This window comes from Ctenopharyngodon idella, chromosome 5 (genome assembly GCF_019924925.1).
Source record: "Ctenopharyngodon idella isolate HZGC_01 chromosome 5, HZGC01, whole genome shotgun sequence".
NCBI classification, from domain to species: Eukaryota; Metazoa; Chordata; class Actinopteri; order Cypriniformes; family Xenocyprididae; genus Ctenopharyngodon; species Ctenopharyngodon idella.
Window position 1 is genome coordinate 32163283 of NC_067224.1, and position 20251 is coordinate 32183533.

The following is a 20251-nucleotide window of genomic DNA, read 5'->3' on the forward strand; positions in this document are numbered from 1 at the left end:
GCTCACACAACGACAAGACGATACAGGAGTGTCAGGGCTCTGTCACAAAACCAAGAATAAACCAGACTGAAGAAACTGGTTGAATTTGCTTATATTCTTGAGATCATGGAGGGACTAACAATGTGAAATAAATTCAACAATGTTAACTTTTTTGCAGCCTTAGTTAAAACTATTAGGAAATTATCATATTTTTTGTAAGGGAAAATCTGTGTTCGTTTTGGGTAGAGTTTAAACGCTTGTTCTGTTCGAGGTTTTCATGTCAAGTGTGTTTTCTTTTGAGTTTTTTGTCAGTTGAGTTTTAAAATCATTGCGATTAGATCTATTTCTCATATTTTTTGCAACCGCCACTGACATTATTATTATTATTAATATTATTATTAATGACCTCTGCAAAATGCATAGGGATATCTCTTAATAATGCATTCTTTAGAAAACATAGATCTTTTGCCCTTCATCAATGGCCATAAGTTATTCTGCCTTGTAGTTTATTTTTCATCTATATGTAAAGCGCTTAGTACTTTAAGAGGAAGCACTCATCAACAGAAACTTTTTAGCCCCTCCTTAACTGTTCTTCAAAGAGTCCACACACACAAAGATGCATCACAAGATACTACACATAAAAAAATCTCATTGCAGGTGAAATATTTTATAAACTTATTTTACTTAACATCTATGTTCCTTTTTTTTAGATTGTCTGTTTACATACAATTTTCTGATAAAATCATTTTAAAAAATATGTTTTGAGAAATATTATCTTTCACACCAGTGATTGTTTTAATGTAAGTTGTTGCTGTTTGGTACTAAAATGTTTTTGTTTGGACAAAGGCATCCTTGTCAAAAAAAATTTTGTCCTCTTTAAATAGCTTTCATTTCTCCAATGCAAAGTACTTTGCTCTCATTTCTTACTTAACAAGAGTAATATGAAAATGCTTACAGGTGAAATCCAGAAAATTTCCAAAAATGGAAACCAGCGAGGTCATCTCAACTGACAAAGCTAAATTTGTCAGATTAAAGGTGACACAAGAAAATGTAATTTTTATTGATGGACAGGAGGCTGGAGGAAAAAATCACAATACAGTTCTTACAGGATTCTTGAAATTACAACCAAAGACATTGGGGGTAATGCATTTACTCATTTATAATGATACATGGTTTGGGGAATTTTCTGAGTATTTATTTTCTTCTGGATCATTGTATCCAAATATGCATGTCATCATGGATAAAACACCTGACCTATGTCTGCCCTTTAGACTTTCCAGGTAATGAATGGAGTGTTGATCTTCTTTCTTGGTATTCTACTCACCATCCATAACTACAATTACCCTGCTATTCTTGCCCATAGTGGCATAACCTACTGGGGATCCCTTATTGTAAGTTTCATTTAACGGTTTTGTTTTATTGCCTCTCATTTTAATTACCAGAATGAACTTTGAAATGTTGTGTTTCTTTCTCAGTACATCAGTGCTGGATCTCTGTCTTTTGCAGCTCAGAATAAACTTCATCCATATGTGGTATGTAACACCCATCAGTTTCAGCACATTATAACTCTGTCACATTATTTCTAATGTATTTCCACACTATTATTGGTTATGACTGTGCACTTTAAATCAACTAAGGTTGTCAAAAATGTAGCAGAAGATCAGAACATCTGTTAGCAAAGATTAATGGTCACTTTCATCCTATTAAACTTTAGTATTATTTACATCCCTGTGTAAATTAGAGTCAGTTACAAAGAGTGCAGTTGTCACAGCTATTGAAATTGATTTTTTAAATTTAAAACATAAAAAAACATGTGTATGTATATAACTACAATAACATTTTGTTATTGTAGATGAAAGCATCTTTTGGAATGAATGTGTTCAGTGCCATAACTGCAGGCATCACCATTGTTCTGATGTCCATACAATTAGGATTAATAATGATGATGGATCCAAGTTTATATGATGAGGTATTACAGTATATATTTTGCATTCATGTGTAATGTGCATTCATTTGTTTTTAGTTTTTAATTGCTGTGTTATTTATTTAAAGGGACAGTTTCTGTCATCATTTACTGCCATATGTCTCCAAACCGGTATGACATTATTTCTTCCATATAACACATGGAGAAATTCTGAAGACTGTACTGGTCGCTATTTTGCATACAATTACAATGAGGACAAGACATTTACAAGTGTTATAAAAGCATTCCAAGCCATATGATAGACTTGTGTGAGAAACAGGCTGAGATTTAATTTATTATTCACTAAAAATTGTGACATCCACTCTCATGACAGATGTAGCTTTCATGACATTGGTTGCTTTTAATGAATAGCTTGAATTCTCCAGTTACTGTTTATTGTAAATGTGTGGAAAACAGTCTTCAAAATTTGTCATGTTTCACAAAAGAAAGGTATGCAGGTTTGGAATGATGACAGAATTTTTTTCTCAATGGGCTAGTTGCACATGCATGGCCGTCATGTTGGATTTCTGATCTAGCAAGTGTGTGTATAAACCTGTTGAATTTTTATCCTGTAAAAATTCACACATTTTACAACTCTCTTACCTTCTTGTACACTCTCGTACATTCTCGTGAGAACTCACACAACTATACTACAGCAATAATGTTACCAAATAAAGTTACTAAACCACACACCGAGTCTACATTGTATCATGCTTGTTTATGAGGACTGATACTTCAGTTGACAGTTATAGCAAATGTTTTGATGAGGTGATGTTCCACGCAGAAAGAGAAGACAGTTTTGAGCCATTTAGTCCCCCAGCAGTCAGAACAAAATCAGGACATGTATATTATACACTTGAGTGTTTTGTATGAAAGAAGAGATCCCTGTGGATTTTCACTAACCACTGTGTCTGAACTGCAGAATGAACAGATAATCTCCCGATATAGGCCTATTGATGTATCTCGATGTATTACTGCACGGAGATACACAATAATATAAGAAAAATGTTTTGTTTAGAAAAACATTCATTATATGGCCAAGTTTCATATATAAGTTTCTCCTTACAGCAAATGCGAACGTCGCTAAGACCAAAAGAGTAGGCTATGAGCGGAAGTAAACATACACACACTTGCATCGCTGAAGCTCTCAGGCGACATCTTGTGCACCTAGCCCATTATTGCTTAAATATATATCCTGATTGTTAAGAGGCTCCTATAATTAGTTCAACATGATGCCTGCTTCAATATAAATTTTGTTTTGCAGTATCTTATTTTGCGGATCGTCGGAATAATGCTGGTGTTCACCATTCCTCAGTTCATCATCTCCATCTGTATCTCAGCATTTGCCTGCAAAGCCACCTGCAACAGAGACTCTACAGTTGTCAATGTTTTGTTAGACTAGGTAAATGATTTAGTGGTGGTTTTAGCCCAACAACCAATAGCTATTTGTGTTGAAGTCAATGTTTTTAGGGAATGACGCGAATCCACTAAACGATCCACAACCAAATGTCAAGTTAGCAAAATGAAAAGTAAATATAACGTGACCAGGATGTTTCATGGTAAACTGGCTTTAACATTAGTGCACATCATACTGTATAGGAACTATAAGTCAATCACAACATGCTTTATTGTTATTCTCTTTATCAAAGACAGTACAGCCTATAAAAATAGTCTGTGTGGTTCTTGTTAGCAGAACTAAAACTAATAATGAGTCTGATTCTCTTGTGTACTAACATTTTGGGCCCTATCATACACCCGGCGCAATGCGTCGCCAGGCGTGACGCAAGTGTTTTTTGCTAGTTTCAGCCCGACACAGTTATCATTTTCCTGCACTACGTTGTTTAAATAGCAAATGCATTTGCGCCCATTTTGTGCACCAATGGGTGTGCAGGTCTGTAAACTGAGGTGTGTTCAGGTGCATTGTTGGCACGTTGCTATTTTGAGGCAACTGAAATAGACTGCGCCATTGACCAACCAAAACCTGGTCTAAAGTCAATGGCCCAATACTTTTTTTGTTATTTAAAGAGCGTGTTAATAATATGCGCCTATAGGCGGGTGCACAACGCACACACGTTCTGTTTATTACAAACACAGGAATGCGCAGCAGCACACAAACATGCCAAATAATAAAAATTAAAGGATTACAATGTAAAAGATTATTACTGTGTGCATAAAGATAAAAATGCTTTGGTGGAATTTGGCTTGTCCCGTAGATGGTCTGCTCTTGCGCTTTAACCTCATGCACGAGCAGATGAGGTTGGGAATGGGAGATGAGACTTTACTGCACGTTACGTTACGCCCAAAACACACCCATTACTCATTAAAAGACTAGGGACAACCCTTTTAGACCATGTGCCGGGCACGCTGACCATTTTTCCTGTTGTTAAACCTGCAAAAGTGGATTCGGACATGCCCTAGGTGCACTTGCGCCATGCGCTTTAGACCATGTGCTTCGATCTTTAAAATAGGGCCCATAGTATCTGTTACTTCTCAGAGATACTGAATTACAGTGAGGAGATCCTACCAGCCAAAGGTTGCGAGAAAAAAATGTATTATTGCTCCTGATTTTTTTAGTGTTATGTTTGATGTGGACCAAGATTGTATTTGTTATCCAAGTTCCTGAATTAGTATATTCTGGACTTGTATGTTTTGTCTGTTGTAATACAGTGCAACACACTTACACTGAATTGAATTTGAAGTAGAAATTAAATATCTTCTCCCCATCTAACCCTAACAAGAAACTTTTTTTTTGAGATTTTGTCAGGTTTAACTCACTTCTGGGTACAAATATGGTTGAGTGGTACAAACACACACAAATTTTGTAGTCGAAAGCCAATAGTCAGACAAGGTAAAAACATCTGTTATCCATACCAAGTCAACTAAGAAGAGTAACTATAAGACCAAACTTCAGAAACTTCAATGCATTCAAATGGACACACACACACACACAATTCTGTTCTACATCATTACAGAGACCAGCATACTGATTAATGTAATTTGAGAACTCAGTGTACATTAAATGACTTAATTGTTGACACAAATACACTTTTTTTGTCTTTTTTTGCGTCTTTTTAATGTTGCTATCATTTACTGCAGTCAGATCATGTCAGATAAAGAATCTTTCGACAAGAGTAAAGTTAAAGCTAGCAGAATGGTAAGGAAATATATAATGCAACCGCACTGGTAAAAAGCCCTTAACCTCACTGGTGTGAAACTGTTGCGTTCTGCAGCTGTCTACTCTACACTCATTTAAAAGAAGACATCTACAGTACATTATTCATTATTACATTACATTAAATCTACATTATTATTATTATTTTTAGAGCAACTCACGGTGCATTTAAAGTATTAATTTAAAGCCTAACCCAATGTGAAAAAACTTTTCATAAAAATCTTTTTTGTGACAAAATTTTTTTTTTTTTTTTTTTTTTTTTTAGTAATGCCACAGTAGTGCTCTCCCTCTCATCAATGTTACAGTCATTGCTCATAGGTAATATTTCAGATATGTTGATACAAAAATGGCAAAATCCTCCATCATTTACAGATAAACGAGTGCCCAATTACATAATTATTGTTTGTGTTTTGAACAGACACATCTGCTGGTGCTTTTAAGCACAGATATTTTTGTCCTCAATCAATGGCCATAATTTATGATTTCTTGTAGTTATGTATATGTAAAGCCCTTTGAATTTTAGGAGGAAGGGCAATATACAAAAGCAAGCTTATTTGAAGCAATAAGCTCCTCCTCACTGGTTCTTCATTGTCCACACACACACACACACACAAAGATAAAAGCGATCAGACATTCACATCAACAACTTATTTCAGGTAAAATATTTAAAGCATCAGTTAACATCTATGTTTTTTTTTTTTTTTTTATTAAAACGCCTGTATTTACATACTTTGATAAGCATCAATTAATAAAAATAACCATCTTTTGACTATTGTGATTAGTAATAGTTTTAGTATAAGCTGTTGCTCATTTATTGTTATACTTTTTGACATAAAATTCAATTTAAATTTGTGATTTGTTTGGATGTTAGTCATTCGACTGCGGGTGATAACCAGACGATAGGCTTACGGTCACACCTAGGGGAGAGAAGGCCCTCCATACTCTTGAAGTGAACTGGGGTACACTGTCAGACACAATATCTTCAGGAATGCCATAATATCTGAAGATGTGGTTAAACATGAGTTCGGCGGTCTCCATGGCAGTAGGCAATCCCTTGAGGGGAATCAGTCTGCAGGATTTAGAGAATCTGTCGATTACCTCCAGAATGCAAGTATTGTTGTCAGAGGCAGGTAGGTCGGTGATAAAGTCCACCCCTAGGTGTGACCAGGGTTTGTTGGGAACGGGCAGAGGAAGGAGCTTGCCAGATGGAAGGTAACGAGGGCTCTTGGAAATGGTGCATTCCTGACATCCCTGGACGTACCTTCTCATATCCCTGGCCATGTTGGGCCACCAGAAGCTTTCTTTAAGCAGCGAGGGGGTTTCATTAGTCCCTGGGTGGCCAGTGCCCAGAGATGTGTGTGACGAGTGGATGAGTGGAGTGCGCTGGATTCTGGTGATGTATTGCAAACCAGGTGGGCAGCCCGGCGGAGCGTTGGCAGAGGCATTGGATGAGGGCACGGAGATCTGAGACCATTGGATGAGGCTTATGATAATGTCCTTCGAGATAACAGGTTCAGGTTCCTCGCTGGTTTCCTCCGAGGGATAGAGATGAGACAGAGCGCCAGCTTTCACATTCTTTGGGCCAGGACGATAGAAAAAGTTGAAGTGGAAACATGTGAAAAAAAAAAAAAAAAAAACAGCACCCAGAGAGCTTGACGGGGGTTTAGTCTCTTGGCTTCCCTTAAGTACTCTAAGTTCTTGTGGTCAGTGAGTACAGTGAAAGGGTGGTTAGCGCCCTCTAACCAATGCCTCCACTCCTCAAGTGCCAGCCTGATGGCCAGAAGTTCCCTGTTGCCGATATCGTAGTTTCTCTCCGCCGGGCTGAGTTTGCGGGAGAAGAAGGCGCATGGATGGAGTCGGGCTGGATTCCCCTGCTGCTGAGATAACACCGCTCCTACCCTGGTGGTTGAGGCGTCGACTTCAACTATGAAGGGCTTCTCTGGGTCGGGGTGCACGAGGAGAGGTGCACCGGTAAAGGCTTCCTTGAGGGTGTTAAAGGCTTGGTTGGCTGTAGGAGACCAGGACAGAGACTTGGGCTTACCACGGAGGAGACTTGTCAGAGAGAGTGCAATGGAACTGTAATTCTGGATGAATCTTCTATAGAAATTTGCAAAACCGAGGAATCGGTTCGGAGTTCGATGGGACCGGCACATAAATGGACTCGCTTGCGGCTGAGAGGTTTACCAGTTATGGAGTGGATCTGGTAGATGGACGGCGTTGCAGTGGTCTTGAGCTTGAGCTGGCGGCAGAGGGCACCGGAGATGAAGTTACCGGCTGACCCGGAGTCGAGGAGGGCATTGACTGGAATGGAGATATTGACGGCAGTAAGAAATACAACAGTAGTGAGTGGCTTCATTTTCTTCAAGGAAGGGAGGATGGCACTCACCATGGATCAAGGCGGACGAATGGGGCATGCAGATATGATATGCCCAGCAGCACCACAATATAGACACAAACTCCGGGACAGCCGCCTCTGCCGCTCAGCTTGAGTCAGATGATTATTCTCTAGTTGCATGGGCTCGTTGCCTGGTTCTGGAGGGCTGATGGACTCTGGCTGGAGTGCACATCCATTGAATTGAGAGATAATGAAGGCTACCTTGGAGCGATCATCAGGGTACAGGTGCGGCTGCATCTCCAGGACCAGCGAACACTGCAGTAGGAAGCCGTTGCAATCATCCGCCAAGCCAGAGAAGGGCACTGGTTTGGCCATGGGACTGGCGTATGCCGGAGGAGAAGGAGTGACGGCTGTGTTTGCGGAAGTGATGGCTAGTGTGGCAGGAGGAGGATTGGTGGCAAGTACTCGGCGAAGTTGGTCCACTAATTCCTGGAAGGGATCTGAGGAACTCATGATGTGTCTGTGTTGGTCCAATCTTCTGTTACGGACAGATGGCGAGAGACACAGATAGCGAGTTGATGGTACTTTATTTGAGAACACAGCAATGGATAAACAACAGAGGAGGTAAGTAGATGGTAAATAGTAAGGAGATGGATGTAGAAACCAACTGATACTGTCCTTGTACTTGCAGGTATGGATGGTGGAAGCGGAGCGGAGGTCTGGAGATGACGGCAGGTGAACACACTCACACACACGGACGCTGGAGACACGAAGACTGGGAAACACGCTGGAGTGGAAACAGGTAGGTATTTCTAGAGGATGAAGAGATCAACTAGAAGAGTCCTTTGTATGAACGAGATCGGACAACAGGCAGAAGGTGAGTGCTGGTTTTATAGTCCGTGGTGATGAGGTGCAGATGGGGATCAGGTGTGTGTGATCAGTACTCGGGTGAGGGAGCGCACAGTGATTGGCTGATGGGAGAGCCTGGCATGTCTGTGACAATGTTTGTGAAGAATGTAAATTTTACATTCTTAATAAATCCTCTGATCTTTCAGAAGAGAGGAGAAACTCCAAATACATCCTTGTCAAAAGTACCCTATACATTTATCTTAACTGTTTATCTCTGAAAATCAAATGATTATGATATGAGTATATATAAGAGTGACAACATTTTTAGCTGTTCAGTCCTTTTTTTAACTTTTACTTTTTTTATTACAGTATATGCTAATGTAAGCCTTAACAATATTCTTGTTTGAGAGACCCTGGCAGTATCACAGGTTTGGCATTTGCTAATGCGTTAAATATAAATATTGTACTGTAAATTAAATGCAGAAAAAGCAACCTTAAATGAGTTGTAAACTGCAGAATTTGAATGCTTAATTACAGGTGAAAACTTTGCCTAGAATGGAAACCAGCAAGGTGATCTCAACTGACAAAGCTACAGTTGTCATCCAAGTAAATCCACAGGTGACACAAAATACTGTTACGTGTGATGATGGACAGGAGGCCAGAGGAGCATATCACAATACGACTCTCACTGAATTTTTCAAAGCACAACCAAAGGCACTGGGGGTAATGCATTTATTTATGATAATAAAATAAAAAGCTGTTAGCAAATGTCCTGAAGTCAATAGATGTGTGCCAGTCTTATTTTTTGTTTGTGTTTATTCAAATGTGAATAATGTCATTATGGAAAAAACAAACAAACAAACAAAACAAAACAAAAAACTGTTGACCCATATCTGCCCTGTATAGACTGTCCAGATAATGATTGGAGTGGTGATTTTCTTATTTGGCATCGTACAATCCACCAGTGATGACCATCCGTATTACCGATTTATTTTAATAAATACTGGAATAACCTACTGGGGATCCCTTATTGTAAGTTTATTTGAATGCTTTTGCTTTATTGTCTCTGATTTTAGTTTATAGGCTGAACTTTGAAATGTCCTGTGTTTCTCTCTCAGTACATCACTGCTGGATCTCTGTCTGTTGCTGCGCAGAACAAACTTCACCCGTGTGTGGTATGTATGTACATATAATGTGAGAAATCTGTGGGTGAAAACTCTTCTTTTGTTGAATTGTTTCTAATACTCAAATAATTGTTGTGCAATTTCAAACACTACAAGCTGTCAAAAATATAGCAGCAGTTCAGATATCATCATCTGTTGTTAGCAGCAAAGCATTTAAATGGTGATAAAAGGATCAAGAAAACTAGACCTTTAATTAGAAGTTGCTTCAGTTACACAACTGACCTTGCCTAACTCATCTGGTTTTCAACAGTTTCTGTGAGCACAAAGCGCTTTCAGTCATCTGTTGTTTGAATAAACACTGCACGCAGTAAGGTTTGGGGCTATGGGGTAAAAGGCCAATATTATTTTATTTTTGTCCCTAAACACCAAATAGCACCATGAATCAATGCAGCACTTTCCTATCCTATCTACCTTCAGTCTTTATATTTACATGATTTCTAATAAGAACTGTAACTTTTCAGAAAAATAGTGTGTTGCTCCAATATCAATTGTGGCTTTTTGTCACAGGTGTACACCATTACCATTACTATATTACAATTACTATATTTCACCTTCAGTTTTTCTTCGTGTAGGTGAAAGCCTCTCTTGTAATGAATGTGATCAGTGCCATGACTGCAGCGACCGCCATTGTTCTGATGTCCATTGAGATAAAAATCTCTTCTGTACTATTCAACTATCGCATTTTGGTAAGGTATAATAATGTACAATGTGCAATATTACTATGATCTGTTTAAATTTGTTTTTAGGCTTTAATTGCTGATTTATTTATTTAAAATTCACCCAAAATAACAATTTTATAATTTTATTACATCACTTATCAAATTTTCATGTTGCGATAATTGCTAAAGCTTTTATCACGGTATACAGTATCATCATGATATTGAGATAAGTTGCAAAAAAGTGTTGTCATACTATAACAGGTTTAACTAGATAAAAAAGTTCGTCGAGACAAACTTTAAGTTGGCTTGAAAAAGTCGGTCCAGAAAGTTTAAAGTAGTTTATAAAGTTTGAAAGTTTTCAGTTCGAAAGTTTTGTTTTAGTTTAGTAGTTTTGAGATAGATAGATAGATAGATAGATAGATAGATAGATAGATAGAGTCAGGATAATCAAGGTGGTTGCTAGGGTGTTATGTGGTTGCTAGGGTACTCGGGGTGGTTGCTAAGGTGTTGCTATGCGGTTGCTAGGGTACTCGGGGTGGTTGCTATGCGGTTGCTAGGGTACTCAGGGTGGTTGCTAAGGTGTTGCTATGCGGTTGCTAGGGTACTCGGGGGTGGTTGCTAAGGTGTTGCTATGCGGTTGCTAGGGTAATCGGGTGGTTGCTAAGGTGTTACTATGCGGTTGCTAAGGTACTCGGGGTGGTTGCTAAGGTGTTGCTATGCGGTTGCTAGGGTACTCTAGGTGGTTGCTAAGGTGTTGCTATGCGGTTGCTAGGGTACTCGGGGTGGTTGCTAAGGTGTTGCTATGCGGTTGCTAGGGTACTTGGGGTGGTTGCTATGCGGTTGCTAGGGTGCTCGGGGTGGTTGCTAAGGTGTTGCTATGCGGTTGCTAAGGTACTCGGGGTGGTTGCTAGGTTGTTGCTATGCGGTTTCTAGGGTACTTGGGGTGGTTGCTATGCGGTTGCTAAGGTGTTCTGGGTGGTTGCTATGTTGTTGCTATGCGGTTGCTAGGGTACTCGGGGTGGTTGCTAGGGTGTTGCTATGCGGTTGCTAGGGTACTCAGGGTGGTTGCTAAGGTGTTGCTATGCGGTTGCTAAGGTGTTCTGGGTGGTTGTTAGGTTGTTGCTATGCGGTTGCTAGGGTACTCGGGGTGGTTGCTAGGGTGTTGCTATGCGGTTGCTAGGGTACTCGGGGTGGTTGCTAAGGTGTTGCTATGCGGTTGCTAGGGTACTCGGGGTGGTTGCTAGGGTGTTGCTATGCGGTTGCTAGGGTACTTGGTGTGGTTGCTAAGGTGTTGCTATGCGGTTGCTAGGGTACTCTGGGTGGTTGCTAAGGTGTTGCTATGCGGTTGCTAGGGTACTCGGGGTGGTTGCTAAGTTGTTGCTATGCGGTTGCTAGGGTACTCGGGGTGGTTGCTAAGGTGGTGCTATGTGGTTGCTAAGGTATCCTGGGTCCTTGCCAGGGTGGTCCTATGTGGTTGCTAAGGTACTCGGGCTAGTTACTAGGATGTTGCCAGATTGATTTGTGTGGTTGCCATGGTGTTCTGGTTGGCTGCTATGCGGTTGCTAGGTTGTTCTGGGTGGTTGCTATGGGATAGATAGATAGATAGAGTTTGATAGATAGACAGAAACAGATATAGATAGATTTAGATAGATTTAGATAGAAAGATAGATAGAAAGATAGTTAAATAGATTTAGATAGAAAGATAGAAATAGTCAGATAGATAGATAGATAGAAAGATAGATAGATATAGTTTTATAGATAGATAGATTTAGTTTGATAGAAAGATAGATAGATTTAGATAGAAAGATAGAAATAGTCAGATAGATAGATAGATAGATAGATAGATAGATAGATATAGTTTGATAGATAGATAGATTTAGATAGACAGAAACAGATATAGATAGAAAGATATAGATAGATAGATTTAGATAGATAAATTTAGATAGAAAGATAGAAATAGTCAGATAGATAGATAGATAGATAGATAGATAGAAAGATAGATATAGTTTGATAGAAAGATAGAATAGTCAGATGATAGATAGATAGAAAGATAGATAGATAGATTTAGATAGAAAGATAGATTTAGTTTGATAGAAAGATAGATAGATAGATTTAGATAGAAAGATATACATAGAAAGAGATAGATAGAAAGATATATATAGATAGATTAGAAATATTAGATAGAATGGAAGTTTAAATGAGTCTCAATGGTTTAGAAATAGTACATAGAATGGCAGCTAATGGAGTCTGATGAGCCTCTCCAACTGTCAGAATTTGAATTTTGACAGTTGGAGTTTGAACAGTCTTGGCTCATTTGAACATTCCGTCAATGAAAGTCAATGGGATTTTTCCAAGTTTTGATCAGCATTTTTAGGAAAACCGTAAGTCTGATCAGTCTGAAAAGATATAGCAACTCGAGTCAGAACAGTCTGAAGGTCTAGTCCGAGTTTGGTGTTTGTAGCTTGAACAGTCTAGGAGGAGTAGCAATTAGAAATTTAGTCTAAGAAGAATAATAATAAGCTTAAATAGAAGAACAATATGTTGGCTTTTTCAAGCCAACTTAATAACTTTTTTATAACTTAAAGAACTGAACATTTAAATACAATAAAGCAATACACAAAAAAATACAGTAAACAAATGTTTTAAACAGATTAAAGTGCAAAAGAATTATAAAGAACAATAGGAAACACTTTACAATAAGGTCTCATTTAACGTTAGTTATGGCATTCACTTGAGCAATAGCTACATTTGTTACAGAAGTTATTCAAATACAACTGATCTTTGTTCTTTCATGTTAGCTCAAGTCCATTAAATAATAAAATTATACATTACATTTTGCATGGCACCTAACTTTTTCTGCAGCAGATTGTTTCTGCTATAAAGAAGCGATAACGGCATCTAAGGACATTGAAGGTACTATATCTTGTGCGTTTTGCCCTTACTCACCAAAACTTGTCAACAAGGCTACTTTACGTGAATGCGAGTACATTAGCAGGTGGTTGTGAATCGCAGGTGTTTGGTTTATGAGATGAGGTCATGACTGTAGCCGGTGATGAAGCTCAAATCAGCACATCCAGTGCAAGTAGACTTTGAATATTTAATTTTACTTAACAGTATTTTATTTATCCGCTATATCGAGACAAGACAACGGCTCTAACATATTTTAAGATATGTCAGTGCAAGTTACTTTCAGTTAAAACAGCTGCTCAAACATGCATTTTAGTCTAGGACTAGCTTAAGCCTTGTCTGTGAAACCGGGGGTAAGACTTTTACTCAAGTCGTATTGGAATTGGTGACTTGTAACTTGTAATGGAGTCATTTTCACTGTGATGGCCTTTTCAGACAGGCTGGCCACTGGGTTCAGCGTAGCCTTTCAGATACAAAGTGATTTGCGCTACGCTGGCCAGAGCAAAGTAGGCGGAGTTTTCAAAACTTTTAGCGGGAGTTCTGTACGTCTAGTCATTTGATGCCCCGTTTCTATTGGCCGAGCGGGTAATCTTCACAGAGCGCAGAGGCGAAAGTTGAACTATTTTGAACTTTGACCGCGGCGACCATCAAATCCTTTTTACAGTTTATTTTACACACTTTGTGTTTAGCTTAAAGGGGCTCGCACACCGGACGCGAAGCTCAGCGCCGCGACACGTCTTTAAAATTCGAACGCATTGTTTTTTGAGTGTACGCACACCGGCGGCGACATTTGGCGGCACCCAGCTACGACTCAGAAAACAATAATGCGCACTTTCCACACGTTTTTAGACGCGATATTTGAACAGCTCCTTAAAATGCATTCTAAAATCTAAATAATTCATAATAAATAATTATTCACGGTATTTTGAAGTGCCCACGATAACAGTATCATGCATGTTCATTAACGTCATATGTCGTATTACCGTATATCGGCACATGTTGAAACAAATTTTTTACTAATAAAGATTGTGCTGGTCAGTCTTTTCCATACAATTACAATGACTAGTGACTGGGAATTTCATGCTTCAAAATTACGTTAATAGCATCATAAAAGTATTATAAAATGACAAAGTAGTCCATACGACTTGTGTGCTATATATTCCAAGTGTTCAAAAGCCATTGATGCCTCCACATATACACTATATTGCCAAAAGTATTGAGACACCCCTCCAAATTATTGAATTCAGATGTTCCAATCACTTTCATGGCCACAGGTGTCAAGCACCTAGGCATGCAGACTCCTTCTACAAAAATTTTTTAAAGAATGAGTCCCTCTCAGGAGCTCAGTGAATTCAAGCGTGGTACCGTGATAGGTTGCCACCTGTGCAATAAGTCCATTCGTGAAATTTCCTCACTACTAAATATTCCACAGTCAACTGTTACACCGTGTCCTAACCAGACGCGGTTATAAATATTACACAATTTAAACATAATTTAAAGTACAGACGGAGAGACTGAAACAATCTTTGTCATAGAATACACTTGTTTGTTCGCATGAGTTGACAGTTTGAACGTTCTTGTGCCCATTTCTTTATTTTCAAGATCTGAGGTGAATTAGCCAGTGTTGTTTTCATTACAGCTAAAAACCTGGGAACACAGAGCGATATTCAAACTCGCATTAGACGCTTTTAACATTAAATAAAGCACATAAACAGTACCTGATATTATCATTGCCATATTTTGTGTTGCTGTTCCAGCCGCGACGTCGCGGAGAAACAGAAACCGTTTCTAAAATAGAATATTCGCGTGTCGCCGTCGCGGCTGGTTAGGACAAAAACTCCGATAACATGGAAAAGACACCTTTTATCGCTTGTCGCGGCGTCGCGTCGCATCTGGTTAGGACACGGTGTTAGTGGTATCATAACAAAGTGGAAGCAGTTGGGAACAACAATAACTCAGCCACAAAGTGGTAGGCCAGATTAGAGAGCCAGATTAGATTTAGTAGAGAGGTTCATGGAATAGGTTTACATGGACGAGCAGCTGCATCCAAGCCTTACATCACCAAATGCAATGCAAAGCGTCGGATGCAGTTTTGTAAAGCACGCCGCTGCTGGACTCCAGAGCTTAATGCTTCAGCATACTAACACATTTTGGACAATTTCATGCTCCCAACTTTGTGGGAACAGTTTGGGGATGGCTCCTTCCTGTTCCAACATGACTGCGCACCAGTGCACAAAGCAAGGTTCATAAAGACATGGATGAGCGAGTTTGGTGTGGAGGAACTTGACTGGCCTGCACAGAGTCCTGACCTCAACCCGATAGAACACCTTCGGGATGAATTGGAGCGGAAATTGCGAGCCAGGCCTTCTCGCCAACATCAGTGCCTGACCTCACAAATGCGCTTCTAGAAGAATGGTCAAAAATTCCCATAAACACACTCCTAAACCTTGTGGAAAGCCTTCCCAGAAGAGTTGAAGCTGTAATAGCTGCAAAGGGTGGGCCAACTCCATATTAAACCCTACGGATTAAGAATGGGATGTCATTAAAGTTCATGTGCACGTAAAGGAAGGCGTCCCAAAACTTTTGGCAATATAGTGTATGTATACACCTGTCAAGCAATTAAAATTTGTCATCTAATTAATTACACAACGTGGCTATTAATTAATGTAATTAATAGCAGATTAATCACACATCAAATTTGGCTGAGAAATTACCCCCCAAAGATAAAGTCATTATTGTGTTAAATGAGAATAGCATTAAATTGACATTACAAAAAGTAGCTTTAGAAAAAAATATATATTGTATTTGATTCAAAATAGAATTTATTCAACTTTTAATGGTGTTCTTGCTTCTCGGCATGTGGCTGTTTGTCACAAGAAGAAGACAAGCTTTGTTTGATGTGCGCCGACATTGTGTTGCAACAGTATTGTGTTTTAACTGTATATTTAAAAAATGGCGCCTCTTGTGTTGTCATTCCCCTTGTAGCATGCGCAAGTGAAGATTCTCTGTCAACCAATCAATGTTCTGCAGTGAGTCTAGCTCCATCCTTTGGGTACCGGACTACTGTGCTAAGTACCCCAACGGAATGGGTCCCAAAAAAGTGGTATGGTACGGTTCAGGATTTTGGTACCGTTCACAAATTCTGACAATGGAAACATAATTGCGTACCGTACTGTACCATACCGCTCGGTGGAAATTGATGATCATTACAAAGTTTTTTAAAAGACAAAACACATTAACTTACAAGTATTTGAGAATTGGAATATCAGGTAGTTGATGACATAGCTAACAAGTTTGTGAATATTTTAAATAAAAAAGGAAAAACGGAATAAAAGCGATACATCTGTCGTACAGCGCTATTGTGCCTGCAGTGTGTCACATGAGCATGGCGCGTCGCCATGGAAATAAGGTAAAACATTCTAAAATAATGGTCGCCTTAAAAAAACTCATGCTGGGGATCAGCTAGAATATTTTAAACTAATGTGTGAAAATGTTCATATTTTGGCTTTCTTCATTTATGCTTGTCTTTCTTCAGAAATATATTAACAAAATCAGAAATTTGAGCTGGGAAAGTTTCTGAAATTTGGTTGATTTGACACAGAATGATCCAAATGTGTTTATGTCTGTGAACCTTTACATCTTTTCTACACATACTTAACTGCAGATATTGAAATGACATACACTGTGTGGTACAGTACAAATATTTTGAGTGTGTGCCTTATTCTGTCCCTTATTTTACTTATAAAGAACCACGATTGTCTCTTACTTTCCTTTCCTGAAGTTGGCAACCCTAGTTACAGGGCTTGAATTTCGGCATGGGATTGCACGTATTGCTCATGATTTTAGTAATTCCTGCAGATTTTGTTCTCTCACCCAAAGTGCATGCACATAAATCCACCTCTCCGTACTAATTTGAGTTCTTTTTCACTGTTAATTGTGCTTAATATTTATATTTTTCCCTATGGTATTGATGTGAAAATTGTGGCCATATTTTATTTATATATATATATATATATATATATTAGTGCTGTCAATCAATTAAAAAAAATAAACTAATTAATCACACATTTTTCTGTAATTAATCGTGATTAAAAACATTGGAGTTTTTAATATTTTTATATTGTAATAATTTCAAAGTTACTCTCCAAATTAATGTAGAAATAACTTAAAGACAGTATATTTTAAATATTTGTTTAATGGCATCTTTTTATGATTGAAGGCCTGTATCACTGATACTAATACTGGTGCTGATGTCTCTATGGAATTGATTTTTAAAAAAAAACATTATAGACATTCAACATTACAGTATAACTAAAAGCTATCAATTTCAACATTTATTAGTCTTTAGAAAACAACTTTTAATTTAAGTGAACGTAAAACTTACTCTTCACATAAACCCATTATAATAAATACTACCTGTGGCCTTCCTACCTGTCTAACAGATTAAAAGGGTTAGTTCACCCAAAAATGAAAATTCTGTCATTTATTACTAACCCTCAAGTCGTTCCACACCCGTAAGACCTTCGTTCATCTTCAGAACACAAATTAAAGGGAACCCCTGGTGTTAAGACTTATATGGCTTAATATAATGTAAATGATGTCTCTTACTGAAATATGTAGTAGAAAACCTATGAAAGATTTACGTTATTTAAAAAATCCATGACATATTTGGACAATGGGCAGTGCCATTTTGTTTGCGTTCTATGTCGGTGACGTCAAATGGTTGCTCTCGGTGAGCTACTGACACTGTCATATTGCTATTTTTAACGCAACACAACTCGGAATATAATATACGATGCCACATTGTGCAGCTTTTGGTTGTAATTTTCAGTCGATGAGCCACAAGAGAAGTGATGTAAGTCTTTACTGCAAGCTTTACTGTGTGTGACAGACATGACATTCACAGAAAGCACGTTCTTGTTCGTCTTGTGGCGCTTGAATGGATTAAAAGTATTTGCATGAGTAAGAGCGTGATCATATAATGTAATGCTTGTGAAGGAAAAAACGGATGCTGTGTTAATTGCGTTAAATATTTTTAACGCGATTAAACTGAAAAAATGAATCGCATACGTTAATGCACTAATTTTGACAGCACTAATATACAGTATATATATATATATGTGTATGTATGTGTGTGTGTGTGTGTGTGTACAGTCATGCTCAAAAGTTTACATACCCACCAGTGAATGTTTGAACCTTTTGTTAACCTCAGTGTGAAAAGCATACAGTCACTGCTGTAAAATCACTGGATCCCTATAGAAAGTGACACATAGGCCTCCGTACCTGGTGGGATGGAAGGACATATCTTTCCAAGGGGAGGGTCGATAGCTGCAGTCCGATGTTGCCTGACGGCTGCTTCTGGACTGCCGAGAACTGCTGGAAAAGTTCTCGACAGTGTCTCCGAAGAGGCCACCTTGCGAGATGAGAGCGTTGAAAAAGTGCACTCTGTCGACATCTCCCATCTGTGCAAGTTTTAGCCAGAGATGCCACTTCTGGACCACCAAGGTGGACATCGTCTGGCTGAGGGACTGCGCCATGACTTTCATCTCCCGGAAGGCGAGGTCAGTTGCTGTGCACAGTTCCTGCATCAACCCCAGCTCAGAACTATCCTTGTGCAATATGAGTGCTTTGGCCTGGTGGACTTACAGGATGGCCATTGCATGCAAAGCGGAGGTGGCCTGTCCAGCTGCACTGTATGCCTTAGCAGCCAAAGCTGCCATCGCCTCACAGGAGCTGGATGGGAGTTACGGATGACTCCTCCACGTGGCAGCACTTTGCAGGCATAAATGCACCGCAATTGCACACTCTACCTGGGGAATCCCCACAAACCCCCTGACCGCCCACCGTCGAGGGTAGTGAGAGAGGAAGAATTTTGGAAGCAGATTTTGACACTGATTGCCCTCCATACTGCCATAGCTCATTGTGCACTTCCAGGAAGAAAGGCACAGGGGTGGGGTGAGGTGATCTTTGTGACGCGCTTCAAGCCCAGAAACCAATCATCCAGCTGCAATCGACAGGATGAGTCCTGATACGCGTAGTGCCCCGGGCAAGCATGGCTGTCAACTCTGAATCTGATTCAGCATGAGCAAACACCGCCGAAGTGGGTGCTAAACCTATATATATTAGTGGTTCAACGGATCACAAAAGTCATGGTTCGGATCATATTACGAGTTTTGAGTCATGGATCAGATCATTTTTCGGATCAGCAAGAAAAAAAATATTTTGGGGGTGGGGGTAACTTTGCTTTCCATTTACTACTTAAAACACACTTTAAGTAGTCCGATACTACACCAAAACTACTAGCCTAGTTCAAACATTATTAAAGGCAAGTGAACAGGCAGTAAAAAAGTAAGAATAAATACATGAATTACAAGCAGACAAAAACAATACAGCCTAACAAAGTTACAAATAAAGTAAGGTCTAGCTGTAGTATTCATTTCAGGTACACAAATTTAATAATTAAATAAAAAATAACACTATGTTCACAGTATAAATGTAATAAAGATTAATCTTTGTTAAAGCTATGTTTTGTTGTTTGATTAACAATAATGACACAGACAACAGCAAGTATTTATAGGCTGCTGTCACTTTTTAAGACCGAATGCACTGATCCAAAATAATGATACACATCCTTCTCCTGTCCTCTTTCTCTTGAGACATAACCGACTGTATTTACGATAATACTTGCCAAGACTGGTAGTTTGACCTAATTTTGTGTGTGTATGTGTCCATCCAAGTGCAAGTAGATGCAAAAGAGGAATCAAGTGCAAGTAGGCGCGTCTCGAGTGTATAGCTAGCCACGAAATGTCTCGCTTATACCATGGTTACTTGCCAACACTGACTAGTTAAAGCTGTCATTGATGTTTGAAGTGCAAAATCTGCAATTTGCAATTATTTTCGTCAGCTATGACAAATCTAGCATTCTGCACACTTTAAATCACAAACAGAGATAAAGTGGTGTGATAAAATTACATTTATTTGATTGTTTTATAGCATTTATTTGAATTAAATATAATTACCTGTGTCTGTGCAGCATCTCTCTCTACTAACAATGAAGCTGTGAGATTAATTACTGACAAAAACAGCATAGTTACCCCCCTTGCTGCTGGATGATCCCCCAGTGGCTTAAGCCTAGTCCCAGACTACAATGCATGTTTGAGCTGTTTTAACTGAAAGCAACTTACAGTGACATATCTTAAAATA

General features: G+C 38.9%; 1 long non-coding RNA gene across 3 annotated transcripts in view; it reads left to right on the forward strand.

Moving 5' to 3' along the window:
* Positions 1–846: 846 nt before the first annotated feature.
* Positions 847–20251, forward strand: part of LOC127513475 (uncharacterized) — a 33251-nt gene continuing 13846 nt past the window's right edge. Inside the window, exons 1-6 of one of the 3 annotated variants that reach the window (XR_007930416.1) lie at positions 847–1119; positions 1251–1370; positions 1455–1511; positions 1832–1948; positions 9417–9473; positions 10055–10168. This is a non-coding gene — a long non-coding RNA (uncharacterized LOC127513475). Of the gene's footprint in view, positions 1120–1250; positions 1371–1454; positions 1512–1831; positions 1949–3206; positions 4971–9416; positions 9474–10054; positions 10169–20251 lie in introns of those variants that run through there. The other 2 variants (XR_007930417.1, XR_007930418.1) reach the window with 2 other exon arrangements.